This window comes from Salmo salar, unplaced genomic scaffold, assembly GCF_905237065.1.
Source record: "Salmo salar unplaced genomic scaffold, Ssal_v3.1, whole genome shotgun sequence".
Classification (NCBI taxonomy): domain Eukaryota; kingdom Metazoa; phylum Chordata; class Actinopteri; order Salmoniformes; family Salmonidae; genus Salmo; species Salmo salar.
Genome location: NW_025550765.1, coordinates 1 through 7,544, shown reverse-complemented (window position 1 = coordinate 7,544; position 7,544 = coordinate 1). Strand labels below are relative to the sequence as shown.

The following is a 7,544-nucleotide window of genomic DNA, read 5'->3' as shown; positions in this document are numbered from 1 at the left end:
TTCTCCCATTGTCGGGCGAAAGAAATACACCAAGCTACGTAAAACAGCTAGCAGAAGAAGAGAAAGGAATGAAAAGAAGAATCATCCAAACTGAAACAAGCGTTAAGCCCTTCATGGGGTCCCCTGCTTTCCGCCCATTTTACTTTAAAATAAAACATTGGCCAGGAGAGTGTGTGTGTGTGTGTGTGTGTTTTTGAGCTCCCCCTAAAAAAATACAATCACTTCACTGTGGATTGTGTGTGTGTGTGTGTGTGTGTGTGTGTGTGTGTGTGTGTGTGTGTTTTTGAGCCTCCAAAAAATACAATCACTTCACCAGGATTGTGTGTGTGTGTGTTATTCTTGAGCCCCCCCAAAAATACAATCACTTCACCAGATTGTCTATCTATCTGTCTGTCTGTCTGTCTTGTCTGTCTGTCTGTTCGTGACTTTCACCCACAGCCCTCGAAAACTTGGAAGAGTGGGTTCGGGACCACCCGCGACCCGGCCCAGAGTGCACTGTGTGTGTCTCGGGGTCCGACCTCTGACTTCCACCATTTAATTGGTTTTTCATTACGCACAAGCCTTTCTACTTTTACTAAAGACTTCCGCGGAGAGGAACACTTACGGAAGTTCAAACGTATTTTTGAAAGGGCTTTGCTTTCTGGCAGAGCCCGGTATCTTGTTTCAAAGAGAAATTGACAGTGATGACGCCGAGACTTTTGCTCAGGCGCTTGACTTGAAGCCGGCTGACCACCGGCGAGCTTTTTCCACCAAAGTAGTCGCTGGCACTGAGTTCAAGCCCCGACGATGACTGGTGTATTTGCCGGCATTGAACAAAAAATAGTCGCACTATGATTAAAGAGCTAGTGACCCAACGACGCATTAGCGACTTTAAAAAAACACACCCGCCTGTCACCAGGGAAGCGCTGGGTGAGGAGGAGCCAACCCTTGCCAAACCGAGAGTTCGCCGAGGCCCCGGTACTCGGGCGTATGCAGGGTTCAATTTGTGGGTTTATCGCTTCTCGCCTTTGGCTCAGATCAAATGTAGTATCTGTTCTTATCAGTTTAATATTCTGATACGTCCCATCGGGGACTACATAATAATTGAATTTTTCTATCAGGAGTCGGAAATGGGCTTGTTCGGTCCGCCCACGCATCGACTCGGTATTGCAGTACTCTCCGGGAACGGTGTGCAACAACACTTTTCTCTCCCATTGTCAAGGAAAAGAAATACACCAAGCTATAAAAACAAATAGCAGAAGAAGAGAAGGGAATGAAAAAAGAAGAATCATCCAAACTGAAAACAGCATGAAGTCCCTTCATGGGGGTCCCCTGCTTTCCCGCCATTTTACTTTAAAAAAAAAAACATTGGCCAGGTGTGTGTGTGTGTGTGTGTGTGTGTGTGTGTGTGTGTGTGTGTGTGTTTTTGAGTCTCTAAAAATATTATCACTTCACCAGATTGTGTGTGTGTGTGTGTGTGTGTGTTTTTGAGCCTCTCAAAAAATACAATCACTTCACCAGAACAGTGTGTGTGTTTTTGAGCCTCCAAAAATACAATCACTTCACCAGGATTGCCCTGTCTGTTCATCTGTCTGTCTGTCTGTCTGTCTGTCTGTCTGGACTTTACCCACAGCCTCGAAAAACTTGGAAGAGGTTCGACCACCAAGGACCTCGCCTAGAGTGCACCTGTGTGTCTCGGGCCCCGACCCTGACCTCCATACGACTCTGGTTTCTCTTCATTACGCACAAGCCTCGTTACTAAAGACTTGGAGAGGAACACTGACGAGTTCAACGTATTTTTGAAAGGTCTTTGCTTTCTGGCAGAGCCCGATCTTGTTTCCAAGAGAAATTAGACAGAGATGACGCTGTAGACTTTTTGCTCAGGCTGCTTGACTTGAAGCCGGCTGACCGACCGGGCGTATTTTTCCACTCAAAGTAGTCGCCGGCAATTGAGTTCAAGCTCCCGACGATGACTGGTGTATTTGCCGGCCATTGAACAAATAGTCGCACTCAGATTGAAGAGCTAGTGACTCCAACGACGACATTAGCGATCATTTAAAAAAACACACCCGCCTGTCACCAGGGAAGGCGGTGGGGAGGCAAGGAGCCAACTTTTGCCAAACTGATGAGGTCTGCCGAGGCACGCCTCCCGGCGTGGTGCAGGGGTCAATTTGACTGGGTTATCGCCGCTTGCTTTTTGGCTCAGATCAAGTGTAGTTACCTTGTCAGTGCTGTGCAACTTGACCAGAGAAGGAGGAGGGCGCCTTCGGGAAATCTGTGCTATTTATTTTGTCAAATCATTATTTATTGTCATTATTGCTTTTTTTTTTGTCTCACCTTGTTTATTCTTTGTCCTGGGTTAGTGGTGGTTTTTGTGGGGGACCACAGGCAGTGCACCAGCACCTGTAGGGTGAGCTTAAAGGCCCTCTGGTCTTTTTTCCTTAGAAGCTATTTAATTTCATTTGTGCTTTTCCCTGCTTGTCCTGTTTTGCATCTCTCCTCTGTGTATCCTATAGTCCCTCCTTAGCTCCTCCCAATGTTCTTCAGTTGTGTGTTGTCTGCTAGCTGGGGTGGTTTTGGCTTGTCGTGCCTGCTAGCTTTAGCTTGGCCTGATAGCCTGCCCCCTTAGGCGTGGCATGGGCATTGTTTGACTGTTTTTTTTCTTACCCCCATCCCCTTGTATCCTTAGTTTTTTTCTGTTTCTTGTTACTTCCAAAGTGCTGCCAACTGAGGACCTTGCTGGCTAGCCTGGGTTAGCTGGCTATCACAGCCTGGCCTGCTGGGTGAGGGCTCCTGTAGCCGTGTCCCTCAAGTTTGGGCAGGTGCTTGTTAGTCAGTGTGTCCTTTTTCTCCCTTACCCCCTCTTTGTTCCCTTTTTTACTTTAATTAATTTGTTTTGTTTAGTCTTGTGCATTGTTAGGTCCTGACTCCCCAGTTTGTTCTCTCCTTTTGGTTGGTGCGCCGGGTTTGTTTTTGCCGGAAAAAAATAAAAGGGCCTCTAGTTAAAAAGCGGGCCTCGCTTCAGGGCCTTTCGGTAGGGGCTTTCTGAGCTCCGGCCTAGTTGCCGGGCGCCTGCTAGCTTTTAGCCTTAGTTTGCTGTGTGTGGGTTTAATTTTAGTCTCTCCGTTGTGCCTCTCCCTCTTGTGGAAAATATAAAACAAAAAATTCCTTCCTAGTGTTCCTTCCTATTGTTAATAAGATTAGTTTGGTGCTGTGCTAGATAGGTTGTTGTGTGTCCCGCGGTGCTGGTAGGCCCGGGTTATTAGTCTGGCCGAGCCTCCAGCTTCCTCGGGTGTCTAACACCCTTTTCTTCTTCCTCACCCCCCACACCCAACCCCTTCCCCCCTCCTTTCCCCTCCCCCTTTCCCTTCCCTCCCCCTTTTTCACCGGTGTTGGGCTGCAAGGGAGTGGGCCTCCATCAACTGTCAGCAGCAAAGGCTGGCATGAGGAGGCACTACATGCAGTGCGCTTCCTTTAAAGGGAGAAGGGAGGGAAAATAATGGAGTTATCCCGATTGGGATTTCTCCGAGAAAATTCCTCCAGAAAGAGCTCGCTCCATCGCAAGCGAGAGGTAACCCGCACCTTAGCCCTTCCCTATGGGAAGGGCTTCGATGTCAGTTTTGCCAACGCCGCAGCCTTCCTGCGGGAGTTCTGGGGGCAACGCCCAGAACTCCCTGAACGACATCCAGGGGTCCCTCACAGCCATGTTTGAGGTGACCAAGCTGACGGATACTAGACATTAAAACCGCTATTAATCCGCAGCGTACAACGAAACCGGGCACGCCGGGAGGCGCGGGCGGATGGCTGGGCACTGCAACGTAAGGGCCCTTGGTCCAGGTGGAAGGATCCCGATGGGATCTGGACAGGGGCCTGGAGGCTGACTGTCCAGCAGAGGGAGAGATCCTGGGGCAGCCCTTGGGTGGGGCTGAAACCATCCCATCCACCATAGTCCCCGGAGAGAATAGAGGCCATGCTCACTACCAGGACCAGCCGGCAAGCCGGGCCGTAAGTGTGGTGAACATGGCCACCTGGCAGAGGCTGTAAAAGTCGCCTGTATGAAGTGCCGGGAGGTGGGCCACCGCGGATGCACGAACGGAAGGTCGCGGCAACCTTGTGGCGAAGCTCATCCGCGGTCCCTTCTGGGCCACATGAAGGTCAGGGCCGAAAGGGGAGGGAGAGGGAGACGGCGGCCGAGGACCGACTTTGAGCGCTAAGGGGAGTGGAACGGCAGCTGCCGAGAGGTGGTGGTGGAGCCGGTGGTGGTTGAGAATGTAGCGGTGGAGCCGTGGTTGTGGGAGGGCTCGGAAGGTGAAAGTGTGGGTGGAAAAGTGGGAGGAAAGAGGACAACCCCCCCCAATCCCCCTGCCCCAGATTAATGTGGACCCCTGAAGGAGAAAGGGCCGAGAAAGACGGCCCCGAGAGATTCCTTGAGGAGAACTCCCCAAGTGGGTCAGACAGTATGGGAGACTGTGCCGGAAAGAGATAAGGGGGAGAGGGGTGAAGATTCTGGAGGAACACCTCCCCACGAAAAAGAAACAGCGGAGGAGCTCTCCGACCCCCGAACAAGGCTGTAGTATGAGAAAAAGGGCATAAGGTGGCACCGGGAGAGGCTCCCAGGGGAGGAAGAACCCAGAACCTTCCCCCAACTCCCCCAACACAATCTCCTTTTTAAGTCCGGCTTCTTAACCCTCTCCCTGCCATCCCCCCGTACTCCCCGAAGGCGGGAGAGAGAGGAAGCTACCAGAAAATAACTCCTTTCAACTGTTTAAAATGCCTTTTCATTTAGCACTGTTTTTACTTCACCTTTAAGTGGCTTTTTAAGCATCACCACTATAAATGTAAGAAGCTATAAAAACAGAAATAAGAGCACAGTCGTTGCTTATCCTTTTAGAAAGGTTTAATTCAGATGTGTTTTTATTACAGAGTGTGGTCTACCCTTTTTATCTTCTTATAGGAAATGGGAGGACTAAGTGGCATGGCATGGGCCCTCCATTTGGAGTGGCTCAAATTTTAATAAAAATGACGGTGATGCCATATTTTAATCAAGACCTCACATGTGGTGGTGAGGGGGAGCACGGTGGGTGGTAGGTGGGCGCCAGCTTTTTAGCCAATTGTACTTTTATGGGGAGGATTTTAACATGCTAAATGTGTATGGTTTTAACGTATAAACATGACCGGTGCGTACTTTTAGAAGATGATGCAGTCCCACATGCTAGGGAGGGATCCTCTAGTGGGTGGGTGGGGATTTAATTTGTGGGTTTTTAAATAGAGCAGACAGGGAGAGGGGCGGGAGAGTGGGATTTTAAGGTAGATAGGTCAAGTGTTTTATTAGAGAAGGGCTGTGCAGGGATTTTAAACTGACCGATTGTTTTAAAACCCTGCATCCAAGAGAGGAGGGCTTCACCTGACCACAGTGGTGACTCTGCACCACAGAGCCTCTCGTGACTGGACTATCTGTTTACCCGGGACTGCCCCTCCAACTGATGCCAGAATAACCCCTGCCTTTTTCTCAGATCACGTGAATGGCTGACGGCACCCTTTCACTAACTTCTCTGGTGACTGTGGGAAGAGGGCCCTGGAAATTGAACTGTTCCTTTTAGAAGATGATATAGTTAGCCAGCACAGGGAGCAGTTCAGCCAGTGGCAGACGCTACAGGACTTTTTGACACACGAGCACAATGGTGGGAAATGGTGAAGGGCAGTAGGACGAGGACTTTCTTTAGAGAGATAGGAAAGAAGAAGCAAAGAAAAAGATAGACGCATGGTGGGACTGCAAAAGCCGACTGGAAAGGATATTTTTAAATCCTTGGCCAACAGGGCTTTGATTTTAACTATTCAGAAATTAAAGAAGTAAAAAGGAAAATGGCACTTTAGCTAACAGAAAAGTAAGGGGGTTATTTTAAGAAGTAAGGAGAGGGAATTAGAAGAGGGGGAGAAGTGTACAAGGTACTTTTTTAAGAAAATAGTTAGTAAGGGTAGGACAACGACAGTTTAAAAATAAAGATGGCTTTTAAAAAACAGAGCCACAGAGGGGAATGAAAGAAGTAGTCGAGATTTTTATGGGGAACTGTTTGGGGAAAAAAGTTGAAGTGTGAGGAAACCATGGGGATTGCCAATGCATACATTGACAAGATTTTACCCAACACAGACGACCTGACAAAAGACTTGACGAGGACAGAAATTGACCAAGGACTGGAAACATTTTAAGAGGGGTAAATCACCGGGGAGGATTGGCCTCCCTTTGGAGTTTTATCTGACCTTTTGGGATGTTTTAGCCGATGAACTTGACTGTTTTTACTGGATTTTAATACCCCCTACTACCTGACAGTTTTAGAGTGGGGGACTGTGACTCTTTTATATAAGAAAACGACAGGACGGACCCGAAGACCTGGAGACCGAACAACCTTTTTAAATTTTGATTGTAAAACTTTTTTACCAAGGTTTTAACACACTAGAATGTCTTCTCTGTCTTAGGGGGAGGTGGGATCCACCCGGATCAAACCTGAAGTAATTCCCGAAGGAAGATCAATGGACAGCCTGATACTGATCCGAGATGCTATCTGTTATGTGTGAGAGACAGAAACAAGGCTTGTAGTCCTAAATTTAGATTTTGAAAAAGCCTTTGATCGGGATCTCGCACCAGTACCTCTCTTAAGGTACTGCAAAAATGGGGCTCTTGGATAGTTAGTTGTGGATATTGGAGCTATAAAAATATATAAATAGGACACCCACAAAGGAGATTGGGTGGCGTCCGCTGTGGGCCGTCCTTTATCTCCCTTCTGTTTGTACGTAATTGGAACCACTGGCACAGGTCTTGAGAAGGGACCAACGGATCAGTGCGGGTATCCCGGGAGTGGGGGATGACCGCCCAAGTGCGTTTTTACATGGACGACGCTAACATTTTATGCACCGACCTTTATCCGCCGAGACCCTGGACAGGACTGACTGGCACGGACGAGCCTCTGGGGCGAGACTGAACAGGAGACAAGACAGAGGCCCAATTTTTCGGACTGGCAGATTCCAGACTTGACCAGACTACCACTGACTGTGAAAACGACTTGACATATGGGTACTGGGTAAAGTTTGACAGGGAGGGAGGAGGGAGAGGTAATTGGAGTGGGATCCTGGGGACAGTAAGACAGAGACTCCGGATTTTGGGGACTACGACAGCTGACTTTGAGGGCAAGGTTTAATCATTAAAGCAAGGATTTTACCTGTGCTTTTATTAATCAGTTCTGCTTTAATCCCCCCTAGGAGAACTCTTTAGCCCTGGAGCGGATGCTGTTTTACTTCTTGTGGGGGAGCAAGTGGGAGAGGCTGAGGAGGAAGGTGGCCAAGAGGCCCAGGTCCAAGGGGGAAAGGCTTTGCCTGACCTCTACTTGTTCCTGGGCAGCCGCTACACAGCGCTACATCTTACCTTTGCCACCTCCCCGCCACCAATAAGACTCCAGGCCCTCGCAGTAGTTCTGGCTGGGATCTTACCTCAGGTCTCTGAGGCTGATCCCAGCCGCACCTGGGCGAGCCCCAGTCCCTTTCCTGCTTCCTACACACTACGCCCAGCTCCA

At 49.1% G+C, this 7,544-nt stretch overlaps 2 non-coding genes across 2 annotated transcripts; both read left to right on the top strand.

Annotated features, from left to right (window-relative positions):
• Window positions 1-529: 529 nt before the first annotated feature.
• LOC123740000 (U5 spliceosomal RNA) lies at window positions 530-650 on the top strand. The gene has a single exon (XR_006768098.1). It is a non-coding gene; the product is annotated as a U5 spliceosomal RNA (small nuclear RNA).
• A 343-nt stretch (window positions 651-993) lies between these two features.
• Window positions 994-1,178, top strand: LOC123739999 (U2 spliceosomal RNA). Its single transcript, XR_006768097.1, has one exon. It is a non-coding gene; the product is annotated as a U2 spliceosomal RNA (small nuclear RNA).
• The last annotated feature ends 6,366 nt before the right edge of the window (window positions 1,179-7,544 follow it).